This window comes from Neofelis nebulosa, chromosome 11 (assembly GCF_028018385.1).
Source record: "Neofelis nebulosa isolate mNeoNeb1 chromosome 11, mNeoNeb1.pri, whole genome shotgun sequence".
In the NCBI taxonomy this organism is placed as follows: domain Eukaryota; kingdom Metazoa; phylum Chordata; class Mammalia; order Carnivora; family Felidae; genus Neofelis; species Neofelis nebulosa.
The window spans coordinates 42,032,020-42,059,530 of record NC_080792.1 but is presented as its reverse complement, the minus strand read 5'-3'; the positions used below and the strand labels follow the sequence as shown (position 1 = coordinate 42,059,530).

At 37.4% G+C, this 27,511-nt stretch overlaps 1 pseudogene; it reads left to right on the top strand.

Annotated features, from left to right (window-relative positions):
* Positions 1–3,303: 3,303 nt before the first annotated feature.
* Positions 3,304–25,772, top strand: LOC131489589 (sterol-4-alpha-carboxylate 3-dehydrogenase, decarboxylating-like; annotated as a pseudogene).
* The last annotated feature ends 1,739 nt before the right edge of the window (positions 25,773–27,511 follow it).

Here is a 27,511-nt window from a genome sequence, read left to right as displayed (position 1 = left end):
AAGTGTATGACTTAGGCTCAGGTCATGATATCAGGGTTGGTGAGTTTGAACCCCACATTGGGCTCTGTGCTGATATTTCAGAGCCTGAAGCCTGCTTGGGTTTCTGTGTCTCCTTCTCACTCTGCACCTCCCCGCTCGGCTCTGTCTCTTGCTCTCTCTAAAAAATGAATAAATATTAAAAAAAAATAAATAGAAAGAGAGGAAAAAAAGAAGAAAGAGGAGAAATAAAATATTCTTGTAATCATTGTATAGAATCTATTATTTTTAAATTTAGGTTAGACTTGTTTTCAAATGTTTAAATTACTAAACACAAAACCTAATTAAATATTATCATATGAGAGAGCTGTTTTGATTCTACCTAAAAAGTCACCATAATTCATAGAAAGCTGGTGTATACAAGACTGTGTACAGGTCTTTTATTGAGCACAAAACAGTAGGTCTTGTTATTTTTACAATTGTTTAATATTCATTCATTAATTCATCCATTAATCAATAAATATTCCTTTTTTTAAAACTTCTCTTACACACATATAAATGTATGCAAGTCACAAGTTTTACAGCTCACTGAATTATCACAAAATAAACACACCATGGTAGCCAACGTCCAGACCAAGTACCTTTGAAGTTCACTACCTCTCCTTCCCAAAGTCATTACTGTCCTAATTTCTGACCGCAGAAGTTACTGTTTCTTCATTTTTGAGTTTTACATAAAGGGAATCACAATATGTAATTATTTTGTGTCACGCTCGCTTTATGGTAGTCCATTGTTTGAATACACCACAATTACTCCATCCAATCTACTGTTTTTGGAATTTGGGATGTGTCCAGTTTGAGACGATTATGAAGAATGTTATTCAGACATTCTTGTATATGTCTTCCGGCGCACACGTGAATGCACTTTGGGGGGCACCCCTAGTTGTGGAACCGCTGGGTTTGCCAGCGTCAGCTGTAGAGAAAATGCAGGCAGCGTTCCGAAACGGTCACACGTCCACACTCCCACGGGAGCTTCCAAAAGCTGCTCCAGATCCCAGCCAGCTCTGCAGTTTTTACTACTCTGGCAGTGCTCGGTGCCACCTCCTGATGCTTCCGGTACGGCTTTCCCTGATGAGGAGGTGGAACACCTGTCCATCTGTCAGTTGGCCTTTCTGGTACCCTCGTTTGTAAAGTGTTTTCTAGCCTTTTGCCCATTTTTTTTAAATTGGGTTGCAAATTATTTTATTTTATTTTATTTTATTTTATTATTTTTTTACTGATTTGTAGTCATTCTTTATATGCTCTATATGTCTGGATGCGAGTCCTTTGCCAGTTACATGTGTTGCCAGTTACATGTGCCTCTCCCAATCTGGGTCTCGTCTTTTCATTGCCTAAATGTGTATTTTGAGGAACAGAGCTTTTAATTTTAACATTGTCCACCTTATCAATCTTTTTTACGGCTGACGCTTCTTCTATTCTGTTTAAGAAAACTTCTTTGAGGAACCTGCATGGTTCAATCTTAAGGGTAAGTGTTTGACTTTTGATTTTGGCTCGGGTCATAATCTCACCATTCCTGAGTTGGAGCCCCCACATGGGGCTTTGTGCTGACAGTGCAGAGCCTGCTTGAGATTCTCACTCTCCCCTCTCTCTCTTCCCCTACCCCACTTACTCTCTCTCTTAAAATAAGTAAATGGACTTAGAAAAGAAAAGAAAAGAAAAGAAAAGAAAGGAAAGGAAAGGAAAGGAAAGGAAAGGAAAGGAAAAGAAATCTTCTACCCTAAAATTTTAACCCCCTTCCCCTATTTTACCCATCTCCCCCACCTCCTCCTCTCTGACAACCACCAAATTATTCTCTGTATTTATGAGTCTGTTTTGTTTCAATGAACAAATATTCTTATGTAGTTATTATAAGCCAGACACCGATCTAGTGTTAGGAATATAATGATGAATGAGAAAGACCTAGAATCCGCCCACATTCTAGTATGGAAGGCATGAAATAAATAACTGAATGTCTACTTTGTTATAAAATACTACTGGGTTTTGAATTATCTATAGATTTTATACTTATATTCATTCTATTCTTCTCATTGGAATGGTTATCATGTTAGTAAATTTTTTTCATAAATGTTTTGATATAGATAATGCATTTTTGGTCAATAAGGTCAATCTGAAAGATTCAAACATGTGGGCATAGACTGTTTTTTAATATATATATTCGTAAAATATAACAGTTAATGTGGGTTTTCAGTATTAGAATTTCAATTGTGTTAACTCAAGGAATACCAGCTACATCTGTTTCTTCTTATCAATGTTGCAACCACTTTTGTTTTAGAGCTTCTATTTAAGTCATCTTTTAACCAGTTCTTATTTAAAGAGCAGAGAACACTTCATTTGTAGTCTTCTCAAAAAAGCACAATTTCTTTCTTCTAAAGAGCTCAGAACAATGATCTTTTAGTCCTGTGTCACTCTGATATAACTGTTTAATTTTGATTTTAGACTGCCTCTTTTCAGAATGAATACAAAAGTTAGAAAAAAAAAACAATTTTTTATAAACTCCTCTTTATTTTTTATTGTCCTTAAAAAAAAGAGGCTCAACCACTGCACCAAATTTAAACTTAGAAAAATAGGTGGGACACAACTTTGCACGTATAAATCCTGATTTGGTAGAATTGATTAGTGAAAAACAAACATTTCAGAGCATTTCAGAGAACTGATGGACATATGTAGTGCCACACTACTGCCTTAACTTCAAGTAAGGAAAAGTAATTTTCTTTAAAGAGCTATCTGTCATAGAAGTGAACATAGCTAATGAATTATTTTCTTAATTGCCACTATTTCCACCATTAAGATTTCGTTGCCAAGAAGCCAATTTTAGGAAAGCCTAAACTTTGATCAGATGCAGCTATTTTCTTCTGCTCACCAACTTCAGGTTACCTTGACGTCCTGGATGTATTTCTTCAATTTGCTCACTACAGTAATTGGGATTTTTGTGATAATTCCAATACAAACTAAGAGACTAGACAAGGAGCTTACAGTATTGATTTCACTCAAGAGAATGATGATCATGTTGGCAAAGAAGTGCTATTTCTGTCAGAAATTGCCAATGTAATGACTTGAGAGATTGATTTATAGAACTCTTCCAGAAAAATCAGTAAGACAATTGATTATGCGTATGTGGAAGTTAAGGCATTTTTTGTTTAGCAAAGGTAGGAAGATTGTGCTGAGTCTTCTGAGTTTTACAACATGACACACTGTATATTAAAGTCTAAATCGGTGTGATCCGGAGAGCTTTAGTCATTTAGGAAATCTTCATGGAGAAGGTAAGACCACATGCGGCTAAAGGAGAAGCAGGAGATGGGGGGCAGGTAGGTGAAATAGATAAAGGGGCTTAAGAGGCACAAACTTCTAGTTATAAAATAAGTCACAGAGATGAAAACTACAGCATATGGAATATAACCGATAATGTGGTAATAACATATAACAACAACCACTGCACTTATAGCGGCGAGCCCTGAGTAATATATAGAGATGATGAATCAATATTTGTACACCTTAAAACTAATGTAACCTTGCATGTTAATTGTACTCCAATACATTTTTAAATAAAAATTAAATGATCTTAAAAAAAAAAGAATCAGTAGACCAAAGTATTATAAATATCAGAGGACATAGCAATGGTAACAAAATGTGAAAGCATAAGAAACCCAGAGCATTGGGTTTGTGTAGAAAAGTGGTGGTTGTTTTAAAAACAGGGTTAGAATTCTGCATAAAATACTAAGAAACTTAATGTAATACATAGGAATAGAAAACTTGATTTTTTTTTAATTTTTTAGCTGGGGAATTAATTTAGAAGATAAACATGTGTTAAAGGATATCAAAGTGATACTTCTAAATAATGACTCATGACCAAAAGTTTATTTTTTCTATTTCTCTAAGAGTATGTAGTAACTGTGCTCTTTGCCTATTGGGAGGCCCGCCATATCGTGATGGAGCCAGCTAAGTGGGCAGGGTCACATTCTGCCTTTTGGAAAGTAAATTCATTGGGATGAACAAGTTCTATTTCGGGCTTTAGCCACAGGCTAAGAATTTGGGTATCCTGAGGATGGGCACATGGACTCTGTCTGGGAACTCAGAGCTTGGAGCTGCAGTGCAAAGTCCTAAATCCACAGCACAGTCATTGTCCGCTCTGGCATTCAGAAAGCAAGTATTTTAGAATAAATGCTTCACTCAAAAATAAATTTGGCGAGGGCCCATGCGTCGCTCAGTCCCTTAAGCGACTGACTCTTGGTTTTGGCTCAGGTCATGATCTCATGGTTTGTGAGTTTGAGCCCTGCCTTGGGCTCCACGCTGACAGCACAGGGCCTGCTTGGGATTCTCTCTCTGCCTCTGTCTCTGCCCTTCCCCTGCCCTTCCCCTTCCCTCTCTCTCTTTCTCTCTCTCCCTCCCTCCCTCAAAAATAAATAAACTTAAAATTTTTGGAAAAAGAAGCAATCAATATGAGTGAAAAATCCAGAGATTTTAGAGAAGAAAAAAAAAAAGTCCCCAAACATGAACAGGAATATGAAAAATATGGAGAGGTTTGATAGCACGTGTGCAAAAACGGATAATGGAGACAAATTCTGTTCAATATAATGCTGGTGAACTAAAGGATAAATAAATCTTGTTAACTTAGAAACTTTCACAGATAGGAAAACCTTTCTTGCCAGAACAGTATTTCTACACTGCTCTGATATGTTAAACTGGTGAAAAATATTCCTGATCTTGTATCCCCAGAGTGGAATGAAACCAGAAGAAATCTCTAAAAGGCAATGTCTCCATCTCCATAATAGCTATGCATTTACAATTTCACCATTTTCTGTTCATCAACGCAGTCAGAACTTTATATTAGTTCATGCAGAGAGCCTCATTCCCCTCAAGTCTTGGCACAAGAATCTGGACTTATCTTTGTGTTGCATAAAGGTTTTCCTGACAGACTGTTACCCTAGGGGAATCCAATATTCCAAATGTAAGGCCCTGGATTGAACCACCTGGTCTCAATTTCAAAACCTTCAAGTTAATATCTGTAAAAAATTCAAAGTTTTGGATAACAAATTGTACAGGCTAAACTTTCCAAGATTCAGAAAGGAAATAAGAAAAGGGAAAAAAAAATCATTCATTTAACAAATAGTTGTTGAGCTTGATTAGCATAGAAATAGTCCTCCCATATAAACCTCATATGTATCTCATCTTACAAGGTTTCTCCTCTGGTCAGTTTTTGATATTTGCTATTAGAGTCCTGATTACATGCCAGAAATTTCCATTTAGGTTGAAACAGAATTTTATAAATATGACTCGTGTCCATGACCAATTTGGAAAGCAGGGAGTAATACATCCATAGGGGAAAATTTTTCATGGGGCTACAGAGGGAAGGAAGTCACTAAGAGGTAGCACAAAGGTTCACCTTTCAAGATGCATGGCCTACCTCAGAGGTGAGGACAGGACATCCCAAGCCATCTTGTAGACTGAGATATGGAATTGAGCATCCTTTCAGTTACTTCGCTGCACGTCTCTGAAGTATTCAAAGAAATAGCACATCTGAAAGTTATGAAGCTAGAGATTTGGGGACTGCAACGCTACCCTCGGGCATTGAGACTGCAGGAGAGATGTAGAGGAAGCTCTTCTCCCATCTGTCACCCAGCACACAAGAGAAATGAAGGAGCACATTTCTCATTTCAGATGTAGAGACCATAAAAGAAATACTTCAAATTTAGATCATTGCTTCGTGTTTAGCATTCCTGCACATGTATCACTTTGGTCCTATCAAACCTGATTGAATACTCAAAAATAAAATCCTCAAGTATGACTAGTCGAGAATGTCTAGTTAAGGAAAAGCAATTTATTGTTTACCTCAGTCTTGCGTGTACGCAGAACTAAGTTTAAATCGTGTTTGCTTTAATAACTTTTAAACTTTTAAGCTTTAAAGTTTAAACTTTAAACTTTTAAACTTTTAACTTCTGAGTTGAAATATAGTTAAAATGTGATGAATGTAACTGACTATACAGTTGTTGATGATGCAGATGGAATGAAATTATTAGAAATTTTCCAAAATGGTAGAAACATCCTGAATTAAGAAAATGTAGGACTTCTGGGAAAGGTGGCAGTGTAAGGGAGGACCCTACCCTGACCTATTCCCATGGATACAACTAGATAGCACCCACATTAGCATAAATAACTTAGAAAATGACCCAAAGGCTGGCAGAACAGACTCTCCACAGCTACATAGAGAGAGGCCACATCAAAAATGGTAGGAAGGGCTGAGACGCAGTCGGGAACCGAGCTGACCTTTTATTCAACATAGTACTGGAAGTCCTAGCCACAGGAATCAGACAATGGACAGAAATAAAAGGCCTCCAAATTGGTAAAGAAGAAGTAAAACTCACTATTTGCAGATGACTTAATACCATGTATAAAAAAACCCTAAGGAATCACCAAAAAACTACCGGAACCACTATTGGAATTCGGTAAGGCCACAGGATATAAAATCAATGTAAAGAAATCACTTGCATTTCTATACACAAATAATGAAGCAGCAGAAAGAGAAATTAAGAAAGCAATTCAATTTACAATTGCACCCAAAAGAATAAAATACCTAAGACTAAACTTAATCAAGGAGGTGAAAGACCTATACTCTGAAAACTATAAAACATTGATATAAGAAATTAAAAATAACACCAACAAATGGAAAAATATTCCATGCTTATAGATTGGGAAACAAAATATTGCTAAAAAGTCCATACTATCCAATGCAATCCCTATCAAAATACAAACATCATTTATCACAGAACTAGAAAAAATAATTCTAAAATTGGTATGGAGGCACAAAAGATCCCAAAAGTCTTGAAAAAGAAGAACAAGGGGTGCCTGGGTGGCTCAGCTGGTTAAGTGTCTTTCTCTTGATTTTGACTGAGCCCATATTGGGCTCTGGACTGACAGCACAAAGCCTGCTTGGGATTCTCTCTCTCCCTCTCTCTCTGCCCCTACCCTGTTCTCTCTCTCTCTCCTTCTCTCTCTCTTTTTCAAAATAAATGAAAAAAAATTTTTAAAGGAAAAAGGAGAGCAAACATAGAGGTATCACAATCCCAAATTTCGAGGTGTACAATAAAGCTGTAGTATGGTACTGACACAAAAATAGCACATCGATCAATAGAACAGAATAGAGAGCTCAGAAATAAACCCACAATTAAATGTTTATGTTTGTTGGTCAAATATGTTTATATTTGACAAAACAGGAAAGGCTATCCAATGGGAAAAAGACAGTCTCTTCAACAAATGGTGTTGGGAAAACTGGATAGCTACCTGCAAAAGAATGAAACAAGACCACTATCTATCACCATACACAAAAATAAACTCAAAATGGATTAAAGACCTAAATATGAGACCTGAAACCATAAATCCTAGAAGAGAGCACAGACAGTAGTTTCTGTGACATTGTCCATAGCAAAATACTTCTAGGCATGTCTCCTGAGGCCAGGGAAACAAAAGCAAAAATAAACTGTAGGGACAACATCAAACTAAAAAGCTACTGCACAGCAAAGGACATAATCAACAAAGCATTAAGACAACCTACTGATTTCTACCAAACATTTAAAGAGGAGTTAATACCTATTTTTCTCAAACTATTCCAAAAATGGAAGGAAAACTTCCAAGTTAATTCTATGAGATCAGCATTACTCTGATACCAAAACCAGACAAAGACATTATAGCAGAAAAGAGAGTAATACAAGCCAATATCTCTGATGAATATTGATGCAAAAATCCTCAACAAAATAATAGCAAACTGAATCCAACAATACATTTAAAAAATTAATTCACCATGATCAAAAGGAATTTATTTCCAGGATGCCAGTGTAGTTCAATATTCACAAATCAATCAGTGTGATGCATCGCATCAACAAGAGAAAGAATAAAATCCATATGATCATTTCAGTAGAAGCAGAAAAAGCATTTGACAAAGTACAACATCCATTCATGATAAAAAAACACTCAACAAAGTAGGTTAAGAGGAAACATAGCTCAACATAAAAAGGTTTTATATGAAAAACCTATAGCTAACATCATTCTCACTGGGAAAAAATAAAGCTTTTCCCCTAAGGTTTTTGCATTAAATTAACCTAACACTTAGTGGCTTAACATAACATTTTTACTGCACCATTTCTGTGAGTCAGGAACCTAGGCATAGTTTGTCTTGTTCCTCTGGCTCTGGGCCTCTCACAAGGCTGCAATGAAGGTGTTGGACAAAACTGTAGTCTTACTTTTAAAATTATTTTTAGTAGTTTTATTGAGGCACAATTTACACACAACTGTACATATTAAATGTGTACAGGTTGATGAGTTTAGATGTAAGCAAACACCTGTGATACCATGATTGCAATTAAGGTAAATATACACATCACCTCCAAAAATTATCTCATGTCCCTGTTTCTGTTTTTATTTTTGCAGCAAGAACAGTTAACACGTGATCTACCCCCTTAACCACATTTTGAAGCTCACAATACCTGTATTGCAAACTGTAGGTAATGTGTTGTATGGTAGAATTCTGGAACTTAGTAATCTAGCATAGCAGACACTATGTCCTTTGAAAAACAGCTGTCCATATCCCCCTCATCTCAGTCCCTGTTACTATAGTGTTCTCTGCCTCTATGAGTTTGACCATTTTAGATACCTCACACAAGTGGAATCATACAGTGTTTGTCCTTCTATGCCTGGCTTATTTCACTTACCGTAATGTCCTCCAGCTTCATCCGTGTTGCTGAAAATGGCAGGATTTCCTTCCTTTTTTATGCTTGAAAGATATTTTATTGTATGCATATACCATATTATCTTTACTTATTGGTTGACACATACAAGTCATTTCCATATATTGGCTATTGTGAATAATACTGCACTGAACATGGAAAAGAGACATGGTGTCTCTTTAAGATTTGATTTCAGTTCTTTTGAATATACACTCAAAAGAGGGATTATTGGATCATATGGTAGTTCTATTTTTAATTTTTAAGAACCCTCCCTACTGCCTTCCAAGGCTGCCACAGCATTTTATGTTCCCACAAACAGTATACAACTGATTTACAATAGCATCAAAAAAAATATGATACTTAGGAAAAACTTAACCAAAGAAGTGAAAGATTTCTAAACTAAAAACTATAAATATTTATAAAAGAAATTAAAGGAAACACAACTGAATGGAAAGATATTCCCTGTTTATGAACTGGAAGATTTAATATTGTTACTGTCCATACCACCTAAAGTGATCTATAGATTCAATGCTACCCCTATTAAAATCCCAATGGTATATTGGACATAAATGAAAAAAAAAAAAAAACAGAATTCATATGGAATGATAAAAGTCCCAGTGTAGCCAAAGTAATCTTGAGAAAAGCTTGAGGCAGCACACTCCCTGATTTCAAAGTTATAGAGCTATAGTAATTAAAACAGTATGGCACTGGCATAAAGATACACATAGAGCCCAATGGAACAAGTTAGAGAGTCTAGGAATCAGCTCATCCATGTAAGTCAGCTGACAAAACTTGAACTTTGACAAGAGAGCCAAGAATACACAACTGAGAAAGGACAGTTTCCAATAAGTGGGATAGAAAAAGCTCTGGATATCCACATGCAAAAATAAATAAATAAACAAAATTGGACCACAAGATTGCACAAAAATCTACTCAAATTGGGAGTGCCTGGGTGGCTCAGTTGGTTAAGCATCCTACTTTTGCTCAGGTCATGATCTCACAGTTTGTGGGTTCAAGCTCCATATTGGGCTCTATGCTGATAGCTCAGAGCCTGGAGACTGCTTCAGATTCTGTGTCTCCCTCTCTCTTTCTATCCCCCCCCCACTCATGCTCTGTCTCTGTCTGTCTCCCAAAAATAAATAAAACATTAAAAAGTTGTTTTAAAACTCAAATGGACCAAGAACTAAAATGTAAGGCCCGAAGCTGTAAAATTCTTGGAAGAAAACAAAAAGTAAAAGCTTCTTGACATTAGTCTTAGCAATGATGTTATTGGAGGACATCAAAATAAATCACAGGCAATAAAAGCAAAAATACACATCAAACAAAAAAGTTTCTGCACAGCAAAGAAAACAATAAGCAAACTGAATGGCAAACTATGGGATAGAAGAAAATATTTGTAAGCCATGTACCTTATAAGAGATTAATATCCAAAATATATAAGGAAATCCTACAACTCAATAGCAACAAACAAAAAATAACTTAAAAATGGGGAAAAGACTTGAACAGACATTCCTCCAAAAATGGCATCCAAATGGCCAACGGGTATACGAAAAGATGTTCAACATCATTAATTATCAGGGAAATGCAAATGAAAACCACAATAAGACACTACTTTACGCTGTTAAGATGGCAGTTAATCCTGTGAAGATATAGTCTTGTTTTAAGACTTGAATTGGAGTGAATTCACAATAATGGTTTTGATAAGATTCAGTGCTTCACAAGCTTTTGGCTTCAGATCCTTGTTTCCCTGCCATGGAGAACATACTACTATGTAAGCAAAGGGGAGAGGGAAAATAAGTAACAAAACAGAAGTCACTATATTCTTTAATTTGATCTAGGAACCAACATCCTATAATTTTTGCCATGTGCTAGTCATAAAAAGTAGGTCACTAAGCCTATACCTTACACAAGGGCATAAATACCAGTAGACAGAGATCACTGGGAGCTATTTTAGATTCAGCCTACCATATATTAGAAAATGAAACTGTGCTTCACTGAATCTTAGGAATAAAACTACGCATACTTTTTCAGAGTTGTTTTTTTTTTTTTTTTTACTGTTTTCTTACTTATTTGTAGGTTTTCTTTAAAAATTACTGCTCAACTACTTTCCACACTTTGGTTCCTGAACTCAATAGTTTACCATTGCTTATTTATTTAGAGTGTATACTTCATCCTGAAAGACAATATCCTTTCTTTTAGGGTAATGTCTCAAACTGGCACATCAGCAGAATATTGAAAAGACCATTCAACTGTTTTATCAGGTTGGCAACTTCAGAGTGTGGTATGTGATAGACCAGTGTGGATCCCACGCTCTTCTGCCCATTGCTGTGCCTCTTTGCTAAGAAGTGGATGCCTTAGTTTGAGATGATGTTGTGAAGCATTCAGTGTCAATGGCTGAAAGTCTTTGTAAGTCCTCAAACAAAGTTCAGGAAGCAAAGGAAAATGCATACTTGGAATGTGTTGTATAAATGTTCGTGTTCCCCCAAATTCATATGTTGAAATATCAACGTGATGGTATTAGAAGGTGGGGCCTTTGAGAAGTGCTTAGGTCCTTAAAGCCATCTTGAATGGAATTAGTGACCTTATAGAAGAGGTCCCAGAGACCTAGCTCAATCCTTTCCCATATAAGGACACAGCAAGAAGTCACAGTCTACAGCACAGAAGAGGACCGTCACCAGTACCTGACCATACTGTTATCCCAATCTTGGACTTCCAATTTCCAGAACTGTGCGAAATAAAGTCCTATTGTTGAAAAGTTACCCAGTCTTTTTTATTTTACTATAGCATCCCAAACAGACTAAGACAATGTGTGAATCTCAATCAAGAGCAATTGATTTCAGGGGTGCCTAGGTGGCTCTGTCACTTAAGCATCCGGCTCTTGGTCTCGGCTCAGGTCATGATCTCACAGTTTGTGGGATGGAGCCCCCTGTGGGGCTCTGCGTTGTGGGTGTGGGGTCTGCTTGGGATTCTGTCTCACCCTCTGTCTCTGTCCCTCTCCTGCTGGTGCTCTATTTGTCTCAAAATAAATAAATAAACGTGTTTTTTTTTTAAAGAGGAATTGCTTTCAGGGTAGAAGGGGTTCAAGAGAATATATGGCCACCACATTGGCCTTCTTAAGATGGTGCCATATCAGGCGCTTACCATTGGTCTCTGTTGCTGGCAGTTGGGATAGTCAGCAGCGATGAGTAGCAGTCTTCATGAGGTGATCCAGGCTTTCGGGTTTACGTATAGTCCTCGTCCCTGTCATCATGGTTACTGCATCCATTTGTTTAATTTGCCAGCAATGGTTCGCCAATAGCTAACTACTCTGTGCGGTGTAATTTTATCTACTTGGTTATTTAGTGCTTCTTCTATTGGTAAAGGTGGATCAATTCTACAAGGCAGTCATTTATATGAGTGATACAAAAACCTTACACACTTTGTACCCACTCCTATCTGTCCATCCACACACCTCTTCACAGCCCTCCTTACCCTTATCTTCCAAACTTTATCCTCCAGTCCCCTGACTAATCTGTCTACATTCTTGCTTTAGGCACATCTCTTGCTCCACCATGTTGATGACTACGTGCATAGTGTGGAAACTTTTGTACAGATTCTCCTTCTGCATCATCGTTCAGAGCCACTTCTAAGTATGAGTATTGTGCATCAGCATTCCATTTTCAGATAGCCCCAACAACCAAACTGACATATCTATGAACCAGCCTTGACTTTTTTCCCATTTCTGTCAGCTTGTTATAAGAGAACTCACTCCATTTTGGCATAGGTGTAAGATGAAGATAGGCAGATAAGCAGCATGTAACTGTGGTGGATGACTATAGTTAAGGCCTGGCCCATCTGCTAATGCAACTTCTTGTACCTTTTTTTGTTTAAGCTTATTTATTTATTTTGTGAAAAAGAGAGCATGCATGCTCACAGACTAGTGGAGGAGGGACAGAGAGAGAGGCTGAGAGAGAGAATCCCAAGCAGGCACTGCACTGTCAGCATGGACCCTGATGTGGGGCTTGAACTCACGAACTGTGAGATCAGAACCTGGTCCGAAATCAAGAGTTGGACACTCAACCAACTGAGCCACCCAGGCACCCCATCTTCTTGTGCCTTTGACATTGATCATGCTTATCCTAGACATATCACTTTTATCTAACAGGGGATTGTTACTGAGCCTACCTAAATTTATGATTTGATTCATTTTACCCATGATGGCTATCTCTGATGGCATAGATGCTTGATGTCTCATGGTTACACAGTTCATCAATATTAGTTCTTAACAAAACAACAGAATGCTTTATGCTTTATGAGTGGTGCTACAGATGGCATGGGGACTTTCTCTAGAAACACAAAAGTATTTGTTATAACTTTTCTATTACAGCTTGCATGACATCTTTTCCCACCACACATACAAAAAGGCTTCCTATATCTGTGACTCAAGAGACAGAGCTCCTTGCAACACACTTTGGATCTGCCTCAGAGCCATACTGGAAGCTAGTTCTCAGCCTTCCATGTCACTGGGTAAATTGGTTGGAGTAATACTCTCAAGTACACAATATGCTACCTTCAGAACTTGAAGATGCCTAACAAATGTTCTCTGCCTCTCCCTCAAAGTATACCTGAGAGATGTCCTTTCAGCCCTAATAACACACACTTATCCCACATGCAAAAAAACAAAACAAAACAAAACAAAACAAAACAAAACAAAACAAAACTCATCCCCACTCTATCCAAAAATCCTTGAAAGTCTTAACGAATCATAATATCAGGCTTAAATTCTTGGATCTGGTAAAGTATATCAAGTCTAAACATGTATTCTCTTGATTTAGAGACCTATAAATTTAAAGAGAGAGAGAGAGAGAAGAAAACATACAAGTAAATTTTTTGACCTCATGCATACATCACATAGTTTTGGGAATAGAAACCAGAGAACTCTCTAAAACACACTCCCATTTGAAGAAAAAAAAAGTGCACAGAAGTCACTACTCCTTGGCAACTCAGAATTCCTGCTATGCAAGTGTTTCCATGCCTCTGTCCTCTGGAAGTCAAAAATGTTCTTTGATTAGGTCCCAGTTCTGCTTCCTGGGAGTGGTTCTCAGCCACTTAAGGGGATTAGTCTTTTGTCATCATCTTTCTCCAGTTCTAAAGAGGTTGTTAAAGGATGTGCCCTCTTTCCTTTGACTAATTTCTGCCTACAAAATTGGGAACCCAAAAGTTATTTTAGATATTAAACAGCTTCAGTCCTTTTTAGCCCTGGCTAGTGGTACTTTAGCCAAGCATCCCCAAATCCAGGGCTTTTATTTACTTGATCCCAATCAACTACATTTACAAAAGAACAAACGTGTGGGTTTTATCATGTATTCTGTTTCCATGAACCGTATTTCTAAGGCCACAGACTTTTGGGTGCTTTGAGTAGTATGGCCCATTAGGAATCTGCGGGGCTATGCTTTCTAGAGGCCCTTTTATTCTCTGCAAGACATACTAAGTATCACCCTAAATCTTTTAAATAGTTTAGGAAAGCACAGGAGGACTACTCCCTAGGGTCTACATCCCTAAGCTACATCTTAAAGGCCCTTGATTTTTTCTTTGCCCTCAAACTGCATCTATCTTAATTTGATAATATTTTACTGGTTTGCAGGGTTAGAGAGCCTGAAGAATTTTAAAGAGTTTTATAAACCAGTGCATTGTGGAAACTCTCTATTGCCCCTTCATTCTGTTTACTAACTGGACAGTCCTTTACTGAGCTCATGTCTCACTTTCACTACCTGATTACATCCACCTAAATGAAGTTAGATCTCTCATTCTGCACTCTGCCTGGAGTCCCTCTTATCCAAATCTACAAATTATTACATGTGATATCAGTCTTCCCAAGAATCAAAAAGGGCAGTTTTTACAAACATTTCATGACAGCATCATATGGGCTACCATTTTCTAAGCCTCCTATATCAGCTTCTTTCTCTTGCCATCCAGGCTTAAAATCAGTGCCCCATATTTTAGTTTTTTTATCAGCATTCCACTTCAAGTACCACTTTTTGCATCAGATGACTTTTGCTTTATAACAACCACAAAAATCAGCGAGATACCAAAACAATAATTTACTTCTCACACATCTTACCAGGTTCCCTCTACTTTTGCCAGTTGAATTCACTCACACGTCAGTGGAGCTACTGAGTTTGGGTAGTGCTACTTCAAACAAAGGTCCCTGGAGTGGCTTTTCTACATGATTCTCACAACCTCGTTGGACCAGCAAGCTAGCCAGGAATGGTATTCTCAAGGAAATAATAAAAGTACCAAAGCGTATGTTCAAGCACATTTCAGTCCCTACATGCTGAAAAAGCTCTTGCTTTTAGCCTCCCATTGGCCACACCAAAGTACTTTATTAGCTAGCCCAGAATCCAAGGGGGCAAATACACTTTGTGTTTTGGGGGAGGATTTGCAAAATTACATGGAAACAATGCCATCTGAGGAAACAATGATACCTACTTTACTACTAAAGTAGTTTTGCAGAAAAGATAATGAATATGATGCATTTTATACTCAAAAATACATATAAACATCCAGGGTATATCCAGGAGGCAACTGAGGTCAAACACTTGGTGATATCAAAGCTAGAGAAGTAGATTTGGGCAACACTGGTATATGGATATGCAACGATTTTGCAGTACATACAAAATCATAAGGATAAAAAGATTGTATGTTATAATAAATACAAATTCATTGGGGTAGACATTAGATGACAAGGCAGAAGAGGATGCTAAAGTGTATAAAGTACAAGTGAGTATATGGTGGCGACCAGAAATAAAAGAGTTTGAGAGAAGAAGTTGTAAGATGTGCAGAAAGGTAAATAAGGCTGAAACCCAGAAATAGATAATTACGTTTGACAAGTAAGAGGTCTAATTTCCATGTTACAGACGTATGAAATAATCACATAATTTATACGTGGGTTTAATGATATCTAAATACAAATCATGCATCATAGCATCTGACTTTAGGGCTGCCTGCCCTAAGATCAATTTAATAAACATAAGACCTTACTCATCATATTCCTAGGGGCAAATTAAATATTAAAATTCTTTGATATCTACATCTAAGAAACTCTTATAATTAGATGCATATGGAAGGAGAGTAATTCAGATGACAAAAGCTGGAAAAAAATTAGTATGGCAATGCCTCTTCAGCCTGTCTCATTTACAATATGAGTAATAAAAAATATAATTAGAATAAAGCACTTTAGGAAGAACAAATTCCCCAAGCCTACCCTACAAGTTTCAACTCTGTGTTCCAGGGGAACTTATCTAAATGAGCAAAAAGAAAATGCAACCCACAGGGAATAACAAAATCATAAGTAATATCAGTAAAGTTGTTTGCTCCCCACAAGAGCACACTCTATAATATCAGTTGGAATTCCATACAAGAAGAGATAAAGTGTTAGATTCTGGTCCATTAGGAATAATTTGCTATCTATCCGATTCTAATTTGTACAGATAGATTAAATAGTTAAAGAATGCTATAATGGAATATGCCTAGCAAAGCTTCATCTATTTTTTTTTTTACAAACATAGTACAAAACAAAATTATTTTGATCACACAGGTTGCTTTTGTGTATGCAAGTATTATAAGCTGAACTGTGTGTTCCCCAAAAGGATATATTAAAGTCATATTCCCCAGTACCTAAGAATGTAAATTTATGGGGCGGAGGGGGGGCATCTGGGTGGCTCAGTTGGTTGATCATCTGACTTTGACTCAGCTCATGATTTCACAGCTTGTGAGTTCAAGCCCCACATCAGGCTCTGTGCTGACAGCTCAGAGCCTGAAGCCTGCTTTGGATTCTCTCTCTCTGCCCGTCTCTTGCTTGTGTACACACATTCTCTCTCTCTGTCTCTCAAAAGGAAGGAAGGAAGAAAGAAAGAAAGAAAGAAAGAAAGAAAGAAAGGAAGGAAGGAAGGAAGGAAGGAAGGAAGGAAGGAAGGAAGGAAGGAAGAAAGAAAGAAAGAAAGAAAGAAAGAAAGAAAGAAAGAAAGAAAGAAAGAAAGAAAGAAAGAAAGAAAAAGAAAAAGTTATTGCAGATGTAACTAATTAAGATGAAGTCATGCTGGAGTAGAGTGGGCCTTCAGTATAACATCACTGTTGTACATATAAGATGGCCCCTTGAAGATGGAGACACAGAGAGAAGATCATGTGAAACAGAGGACTGGAGTGACACATGGATAAGCCAAGAAACATCCAGGATTGCCAGCAAACCACCAGAAGCTAGAAAGAGGCAAGGGATGATTCCTCTATATATTTCAGAGCCAGCATCATTCTACCAACATCTTGACTTGAGACTTCCAGCTCCTAGAACTGGTAGAAAATAAATTTCTATTGTTTTGAGCCACCCAGTCCGTGGTAGGTACTCTGTCATGGCTGCCCTAGACAGCTAACACAGCACGTCTCAATCTGACTGAATATAAGCAACTTAAACATACATTTATGTCCTATATGAAGATTTGGTGGCGACTTTATTTTTTTTATTCTTTTTTTCAACGTTTTTTTTTTTTTTTTTGGGACAGAGAGAGACAGAGCATGAACGGGGGAGGCGCAGAGAGAGAGGGAGACACAGAATCGGAAACAGGCTCCAGGCTCTGAGCCATCAGCCCAGAGCCTGACGCGGGGCTCGAACTCACGGACCGCGAGATCGTGACCTGGCTGAAGTCGGACGCCCAACCGACTGCGCCACCCAGGCGCCCCTTGGTGGCGACTTTAAAGGTGCCCATTTCATAAAATAATTAGCCAGACACAAATTTTTAAAAAGCAAGATTAGCAACGTTACTGGTGAATATTCAAAAGGGGAGGATGTAGATTAGCAATTGTTTAAATGACTTAACAGAAAAATACGCCCTGTTGATAAGGAGGCAAATTTTAATAAGATATGATGTTTGGTGGCTTTAAAGTCAGGCAATCTTGATGTAAAAACATCTAGTTCCACCATTAACTAACTGCTTGAGGTCAAGCAGTTTATTTGATTTTCCTAAGATCCAGTTTCCTTATGTGTAGAATGAAGATTATAATAATATCTGTCCCACAGAGTTTTCATAAAGACTTAAGTATATTTTCTTTAAAGCATAGTTCCAGTGCATAATGAGGGTGTTATTCTCTTACCTGATAAACTTTTGTATCTTTTTAGAAATCCTCATTCCTCACTAATGCAAATCAGAATATTTGCCTTTCATTTTCTTTTTTTAAACGTTTTTTATTATTTTGAGAGAGTGTGTGTGTGCACAAGTCAGGGAGGGGCAGAGAGAGAGGGAGATAGAGAATCTTATGCAAGTTCCACGCTCATTGCAGAGCTCGACACGGGGCTTGATTTCACATGTCATTTTCTTTTATCATCATATTTCCACATCCTCTAGCCAATCTGCACTTCAAAGATGAAATGTATGCTCTATCCTATCAGTGATTAGGTGTAAAAATGTACAGTCTCTACAGTCAGACAAATCTAGTCTTCCTCCCAGTCCAGAAAGACTCAGACAATGCATCTAAACTCTCAAAGTATCTATTTGTTGTGCTATATAATAACATTATAATAATGTGTACCTCATATTAAGTGCAAAATATACACAAAGTGTCTGAAACATAGAAGCTCAAAAGTTTCTGGGGCGGACCTCTCCAACCCCTCAATTCATTCACGCACCAGTTTCAATTCAGGTTATCTCCATGGTTTTTAGCTTTACCAGGGCCTCAGCCCTCATTGCCTCACGACAGAATCACTCAAACACTTTTCTAAGCTAACTCCCTCAGCTTTGATCTCTCCACCCAGTCCTATGCATCCAGCATACTAGTAATGGAATGAACTTTATGGTGCTATTATGCCTTAAAAAAAAAGACACCTGTTCACCATTGATAATCCTTCTTTCTGACTTGCTATAGTCGTTATAATCTAGTTTCACCCCACTGCAATCAACACTGTAATACACCACCCAGATCCCTACCGATGAAGGAGTACATCATTGAAGTTGCCCCAGTTACAGAGTCCTGACAGTAGACAGCTCTCAACTTCCAGGAACATCAGAGATTGCCTTATTGCACAGAGTCACTGCAGAGGTTATGCCCCCTTCCCAGGCTTCCCAACACCCAATGGCTCATCAACGAAGGTGGCTCATCAACGAAGGCATACAGAGTCCTGATCAAGTTGGCCTATAAAGCTGAAAGGTCATTCTAGCTCCAGAGCTCTCTCCATGGGTTTGGCAGAGGCTATGATTGGAATTGCATTCTCAACATCTCCTTCTTCCCGCTCCTGCCTGAGTGCCTTTCTTTCACAACTGTGGATCCCAAGGGCTGCCCCTAAAAATCACCCTTCTCAACAAATTCCATCTCACAGTTGACTTTCCAGGATATGAATCTGACACATCCACCTAAGCCAGCTTTGTTTCAAAGAAGCCATCACTATAAATGGTTGTCAAGGTCAGCTTTTCTTCTCTCTTTAGCAAACTAATCACACATATACAATCATTTGTTCATCTATGCCTTCATTTTTTGAAAATGAGTAGAGCATGCTTCCTTCCCTGTAGGCTTCTTTCCTGTAGAGTAGGAGGGGAACATAAGCATTTAAAATGAATGTGATGAAAACAGGATAGTAGCTCTTCTAGAGGTAGGTGTGACGTCCATATGAGCACACATAAGGAGCTAGAAATTGTTATTGCTGTGCTGGTTCATAGGCAATTCTGCGGCATCTTTTTTCTTCTCTCTGTTAATGACAAACTCAATACTCACCTCTTCAAGGGAGTTCCTCCTGGCAAGTCTTCTCACGCCATTTATTTAGATTTTTTGCTGCCACTTATGTACATCTTTCTGGTGAAAATAGTACTTTTACTTTTAATTTAAAACATGTGCCTACAATAGGCAAATGTATAAAGAACAGAGTTTCACAGAATTGATTGGGGAGATGATATGTGTAAGTTAGCCATTTTCCCAGATACCCCAGCTGTCAGTCTGAATGTATGTCACTCTGGAGTGTATGGAAATGGCAATAAGAGATTTCAAGATAAAACATACAGGTTCCATTGAGACAGGGTTCACTATTTTCCAAAAGTAAAATAATATTGATCTCTACAGCTCTGCTAAAGTGTTCTCTCTCTTTCCATATCTCCAAATAAAGGCAGGGAAGTTTTTTAAAAAGCTGGGAACACAACAAAAGTTAACTTTTACTTTACCTAGTAATTCTTCACTTATTACTCCAATACTAAGATGTTCTACTTATGTCAAAATGACACCCTATCACCTTACCCAGAACCCATAGAACAAGTTAGGAGCTCAATAAACATGTAAAATGAATACTTGATGAATAAATTAATAAGTTACCTGCAGCTTCTTTTCCATTAAAAATCTCAAAAGCATACTCTTTGAAAAGCATTTTTGCATGCATATACTGTAAATATATATTATAAGGCTTTGCCTCTAAACTTCTAGGGTTAAAGGAATAAAAAATAGAGTGCTAAGATAAAACCAAATAGGCAAGTAAGAAGCCATGTCACATAGGATTGTAGAATCGCTACCATATCCCACAAGAAAGAGTAACATACACGGAAGTTCTAATTTGCACCTTTTTCAGTGGGTAATTGCATTTTCAGGACTTATATATTTAAAGTTATTCTGTACTATTTGCTTTATAGAATTTTTCAGTAATAATTATGCCAAAAGTCATGTCTAAATCACCACTTTTGTATGAACTTGCTCTAAATTTAATACTGTACTCAATAGCTGTTCCTATGTTTTCTTAGCAACATTTCAATGATTTAAAAAGAGAATATTTTAAAAAGTTGTAGATATTCTATTTGGGATGAACATACTAATCAATTATTCTTTCCAAGACACTTAAGTATACTTCAAATAAAAATTCTTGACTTTTTCATTATACGTGTGGGTAACATTAATAGCTTTGAAATAGCAAATTGCAGTGAGCTGATTACTTCACCACGATTATACTACCATAAATTACAGGAAGGAGGAACCCAAGGCTTAACCTCCTGCGTGTTTCTCCTACAATGAGATTCTTACTGATTGTCCAAGACTTTTAAGGAAGCACTGATATTAAAATATTTAGTGTGAGCGCTGTAGGATATTGGATCAAATGGAGAATTTAGGGTTGGAACAACACAACTGGATTTGGGATAAAGCAGTAACAGGAGGTGGTGGACTTAAATCTAATTCTAACATTGAAACTCAAATGTGATCCTTCCTAAGCAAAGATGGCAAAAACATTTGCTTGTTTCATGTATGTATACATAGATATATATGTGCATGTGTGCGTGTACAATTGCATATACTATGTATGCAATTGCATATGCTGTATATATAATTGCAGATATGTTTTGCATATTCATATTAAATTTCAACCTTCTTTCCACTTCTGAACTTCTGTCCCCCTTTACCCTGCTCTGCTCTTTTGATAGGATTTATCCCCTCCAATTACATAGAATTGACTGGCTGTTGATACTGATTGTCTGTCTCCCTTAGAATGTAAGCTTGAGGAAGACCAGGATTTGTAGAAATTTGTGTGCCTTTTGTTCATTGAAGTATCCCAAGCACTTACAGCTGTACCTGGCACATAGTGGGTGCTCAATAAATATTTTGTGGGTAAATACCAAAAAAAAAATCTCAAATGTGATCCAATACTAATCTCTCTAGCATTTTATCACCTACAGTTACATTAACCTAGAAAATCAATCATTAAATGCAACAAAGAAAGGTACATTTCTATATAAACTGGACAAGTTGACAACAATTCATCATATGCTTTTTTATATATTCTGCATTTATTAATTTTAGTACATTTGTATACACAGAAAAAATCTTACTAAGAGCGTCTTCAAAGGGCAGAACTGCAAACTGGTTGAGTATATTTAATTTGCTGATGCTTAATTGCAGGAGATGTGAAAGCAGGATGATGAAAGAGAATAGGAAAAATATAAAAAGATAAAGAAAACGCCCTTCCTAAAAAGATTTTAGTCCTTCCTTCCCATTTTTTCATGTCTAGAGGCTGGAACACTATGTTTCATTCTTTGGTTGACCTTTCTTTCCCACTTAATAACTAATGAATCAAAATCTACAAGGCATGTTTTACAGAATTAAAATTTTGTGAGTATAAATAACTGTGAGTATAAATAACAAGCAAAACATATAAGGAATTCGCTGTAAATATCTCCCCAAGATATGTTAATCTTGAAAATGAGTATAAAGCGTATTAAATTTTATAAATTCTTTACTCTTGGTATCTCTTTATAGTGAAAGATTTTACACAACACTTAAGTGTTACCTAAGCTCTTCCTGTTATCAAGCCTAAGATCTTTGAGGGAGGATATTATATATGATTTAGTTTGTCCATTTATAATGTGTGTGTGTGTGTGTGTGTGTGTGTGTGTGTGTGTGAAGTAAAAAGAGAGTAAACAGAGAAAAAGAGTGAAACAGAATAAAAAGAACCAGAAAAAGATCAGGCTTGGGCAGGCTGGTCTCTTTTAGGTAACCATCATAACTGCAGAAATGAAGATAGAAATAATGAATGTTTAGCTTTGGTATAAAAAGTTTAAAATCAAACTTTTGGCAGATTATTTAGCTTTTTAAGTCACAAGAAGCTAGATCCTTACAGCATCAAAAGCCAAGTTCTTGCTATCAATATAGGCATAGAGTGAATAAATAATTGATCAGTAAGTGATATCTCCAGACACTTGAAACTGCAAGTTGGGAAGAAGTCAGAAGAGTCAGAGAGTGAGTCATTGAAGGAGCACTGAATCTTGCCCTACCTAATGTTAAGTTCACCATAGATTGATCTCACTGATGCTTCAGGAGGAGACATGTTTCTTGCATGTCAGGAAGCAATCTGAGGCAGTGTCAGGAGAGTCCTCACATGCTCTGATAGGACATAAGGAGCACGCAGTCCCTCAGACCCTTCTATGCTCCTTGGCTGGGAGTGTCCAGGTGCGACACCCGAAGCTGGTTGGCTGAAAAAGATTTGCAGTGGTTACAAAGACATGCGTTGGTGGCCGTGGAGAATGAATCAGATGAGAGGTCTCTCAGCACAAGCTAATGGGAAATATGTCAATAGCAGTGACTGGGTGCCTCCCACTCCTTCAGATATGATGATATTTTTGGTACATCCAGGAAAAATGTCTCCCCCAAAAATGCAAAATTGAGGAAGAACTTAAATTCATTTTTTTTAAATCTCAAATTGACTAAGTTCATATGAATTGACTAAGAAATATTATGTTTTCTCTCATCAAATTGAATGGGAACATTTCTATTGAAAAACAAAAATGTCACCATTGAGCACATTTGACTCATAGCCTGGAACTGTGTTCATACTACATACGTCTTTCTTTTTGTGAGCTTTCCATGATTCTCTTAGGTTGTCTTTGAAAAAATCTAGTCTAGTCTTTTATTCAATTTACCTGTCTTTGTTATAACTCTGAAATCTTGAATTGGGCCTATGGCATTAAATTGGCACTCAATAAACATACAGGAAGGAAGGAAGGAAGGGTAGAAGGAAGAAAGCTATAAAACTAATGCCTCCCTATATCTTACTCAATATTTCCAAATGCATTGGAAATTCACTAATTATTTTGCCATCATATTTGTTATATGATCTACTTGTTCCATTTAAAGAATAATAGGTAAATTACATTTGGGAAGGAAAAAGATACTAGTAAAGACAAGTGCTCCCAGGAGAGGGAATTCTGTCCAGGCATCTGACTTAAACTACATGTATTATGGTTTTTCAGGGCTCTAGAAGAATGTTTTAGGTTACACCATTTTTTAAATCATGGTGAAGGGTGAATTTTCTAAAACATGAAACCAATACAGATATCATTAAGAGAAATATTTTAGGTTATATAATAAAATAAGTAATTGAAAGGTAGACTTCAAATAGAGAAAATTATTGTGTGCATAGGACAAAAGATTATTGTAATAAATCTTTTAAGTCAAATAGAGAAATATAAAATTAAAAAGAGAGAGAGAGAAAGAGGGGAGAAAATAGATAATGAGAATGTGTAGGACATAATTATGAGATCATTTTAAAAATATAGTCATTAAAATATGAGTAATATACAACTTCACTAGCCATTCAATAAGCGCAAATTAAATTAGTTTTTTCTGAAAATAAGATTGGCAAATAAAAAATTGATAATAAAAAACAAAAAGACATAATAAAAATGATAATAAAAATGATAGCACCCCAATGCCAGGTGCAACATTTTGGAGGGCAGTTTAACAGTAGGCATCATGGTATTTAATGTGTGGATACTTTGACCTATAAATGTCACTTCTGAAAATTTAACCTAAATAATCAGACATATTATAAGGAAAGGGTGCAAGGATTTGTACACCTGAGTTGTTTAGAGTAGTGCAAAATAACATTAGCTTAAATGGTCAACAGTATTTAGATACACAGTCTAGATACATACAATAAAAAAATACTCTGTGGAAATTAAAAATGATTATGTAGTTGGCTTTTGGATGTGTTCAAACTATAGTAAGTGAAAAATGAAAGTCCTAAAAAAATGCAACATATGAAGGTTATTTTTGTTTTAGAAGGTGAAGAGGAGGGAAAGAGAAAGGGATGGGGCAGGAAAAGAAGTGGAGAAAGAGAAAAACGACAGAAACTAGAAAGACATTCTGCAAATATATTGAAAACCATTACTCCTGGATTGTGGGTAATTATAATCTTCATTAAAATTTTTATTTAGAAATTTTATTTAATAGCTTACAATGAAGGTTCATTAGGTTCAATGTCAGAAGAACAAGATAATAAAGACATTTCTATTCTGGAAAAATAGAATTAATTAACAAGGTAATTGTTTATGGAAAAATAAGGTCCTTGACATCAAAATGACTGCATCAGAGTAAAGGGTGGCACTGGCACCTGGAGGTCTTTGGGTGCAAGCTTAAAGCACTCTGAGGCTGGCCAGAGGAGCTCCCATGGGTGGGAGACTGAGAAGTGAATAACCATTATTTGAAGGGCCAGTAAATGCACAGTGATAGTGGGCTCTGGATTCCTGGGGCAGCACACGGTGGAGCAGTTTCTAGCCAGCTACTCTATCAATGTATTTGATATGCAGCAAGGGTTTCACAATCCCTGGGTGCAGTTCTTTCTGGGCGAGCCCTGTAGCTAATAGGATCTGTACCCAACTCTTAAAGGTATAGGACAGTTGTCCACTGTGTGTCACCCCCACCAACCAGTAACAACAAAAACTCTTTTATAGAGTGAGTTGCGTTGGCACAAAAAATGCCATTGAAACTTGCCCAGAGGCTGGGGTCCAAAACTCATTTTAACCAGAAGTACCAGTGTCATCTTTGAGGGCGTCAACATCAAAAATGGAACTGAAGATCTCCCTTGTCCCATGAAACCCGCAGACCACTGCACAGAGACCAAATCTTACAGGAGAGAGCAGTCCTGGGCATCAACAATCCTGAGAGGCATTTCTTAGCCATGGCCACCTGCCATCATGGCATTTTCAGCCCAAGAGACCCCCAGTTGGTCCCCATCCTCATCAAGATGGCTGGGAAAGGCAAGGTGAAGTTTGTGATTGGAAACGGAGAGAACTTGGTGGACCTCACTTTTGTGGAGAACCCAGTGCACAGACATATCTTGGCTGCAGAGTACCTCTCCTGAGATGTGGCTTAGTGAGAAGGCACTTCACATCATCAACCATGAAGTCACCTCTTTCTGGACATTCCTGTCCCACATCCTGACAGGCCTCAACTATAAGGCCCCAAGTACCACATCCCCTACTGGGTGGCCTGCTACCTGGCCCCCTGCTTTCCCTCCTGGTGATGGCGATCAGTCCTGCCATCCAGCTCCAGCCCACTTTCATACCAATGCCAGTCGCATTGGCCAGTGCATTCCACTATTACAGCTGTGAGAGCCAAAAAGGTCATGGGCCACCGGCCACTGGTCACCATGGATGAAGCCATAGGAAGGACCATGCAGAACTTTCACAACTTGCGTAAGGTTGAGTGAAGCACCCCAGAGTCTGGACCCTCTCAGTGCTTTCCCTGGCTGCTAACTTTCCCCTGTGGACCAACAAACTAACGCTCTTCACGTGAGTTTCTTCTGAGCTTAGGTCTCCTCCTGCCAGTTAGATGAGAGTTGACTCAGCTCTTCCGTGACCACAAAGTGGGAGAAAACAGCAGACATTTCTCCTTTTGTAGGCTTGGATTTGAATTTCTTAAAGCAAGCAACTTCATATTCTACTATTTTGTGTTTTCTCCTTCCTTCCTCACTTTTTCTCTCCCTCCTTCCTTCTCTCCCACTCCTCCTCTCTCCTGGGATACTCATCATTCCAATGTCCTTGCATTTAATCAACTCATTTGCTCATTAATGATGGGAAACTAAATTTACTTTCAAGGAAACCCACACTAGAGGAGAAGCCTAGTTCAAAGAAACACATATTACAAATATCTTAGAAAAAAATCAGAAGTTACAAACACTTCAAATGTACATTTCAAATAGATGCAGAATTTAGAGCAAAAACTTTGAAAAAATCTCAGTAATTATAGCCACACCACCACCACCACCAATCTCCAGAAGGAAAAGACTGCTGGTTGTTCACCTCCTTCCATGCTTCCAAGTTCCCTCTCACGTACAGCTGGTGTGCCTGCCTGCATTGTTTTTTTCATAAAGCATTCTCTCACAGACACATCTCTGTTTATCAGTGGAGCCCCATTGTCCTTTTTCATTGCAAGGTTGTAGCCTGCCCCAGTGGCCTGCCATTTTAGCTGTATAGCTCCTCTTCTGACATGGGACCTGGGGCTGGTTGACGGTAAGCCATTGAAAAGGTCAGAGAGAAGAACCTCCTTCATCTGCTTGGAGTTTAAGCAGAAACTCCATGAGATGATGCAGAAAGGGCTGTTTCTCTACAGCTCATGCTCACAGAACCCTTCAGGCCAATTTCCAAAAGGTAAATTACATAAAATGCAGTGTTCTCTATTTTCTGGTGATGATCTGCTTTCAGAATGTGGTTTTTTCCAAGACTAATCAAAATGCAATGTTCAAAAAAATAAAAATGATTTTATTAAAATGATGACTCCATTTGCTATTTTAGCAAATTCATTTCTATATGTTCTTTAAATATTGTTTATGTATTACAAATATTTTTGGAGTTTGTTTTCTCTTTCTCATTTTCTGATGTGTTTCGGTAATGGCATGTCTATTTTATTGTCATATATTCTTTCTGTAGGAATTTTTTGTTTTATAGTATCTTTGAAATGATAACCAGCACTCAAAAAATGGGAAACTAAATTATGTTTTCTTCTAGCATTTCTATTGTTTACTTATACATGTAAATTGATACGGAGTTAATTCTGATGCAAGTAGCAACATATTTGGGTTATAGCTTTTAATCTGTTATTTAATTGTCCATAAACTGGAGAAGATATTTGCAAATGACATAGCAGATAGGGTTAGTATCCAAAATCTATAAAACAAACTTATGAACTCAACACCCAAAAAACACATAATCCAGTGAAGAAATGGGCCAAAGACATGAACAGACACTTTTCTAAGGAAGACATCCAGATGGCTAACAGACACATTAAAAGATGCTCAACATCATTCATCATCAGGGAAATACAAACCAAAACCTCAATGAGATGTCACTTTACACCTGTCAGAATGGCTAAAATTAACAACTCAGGAAACAACAGATGTTGGCGAGGATGCGGGAAAAGGGGAACTTTTTCACTGCTGGTGGGAATGCAAAATGGTGCAGTCACTCTGGAGAACAGGATGGACGTTCTTCAAAAAATTA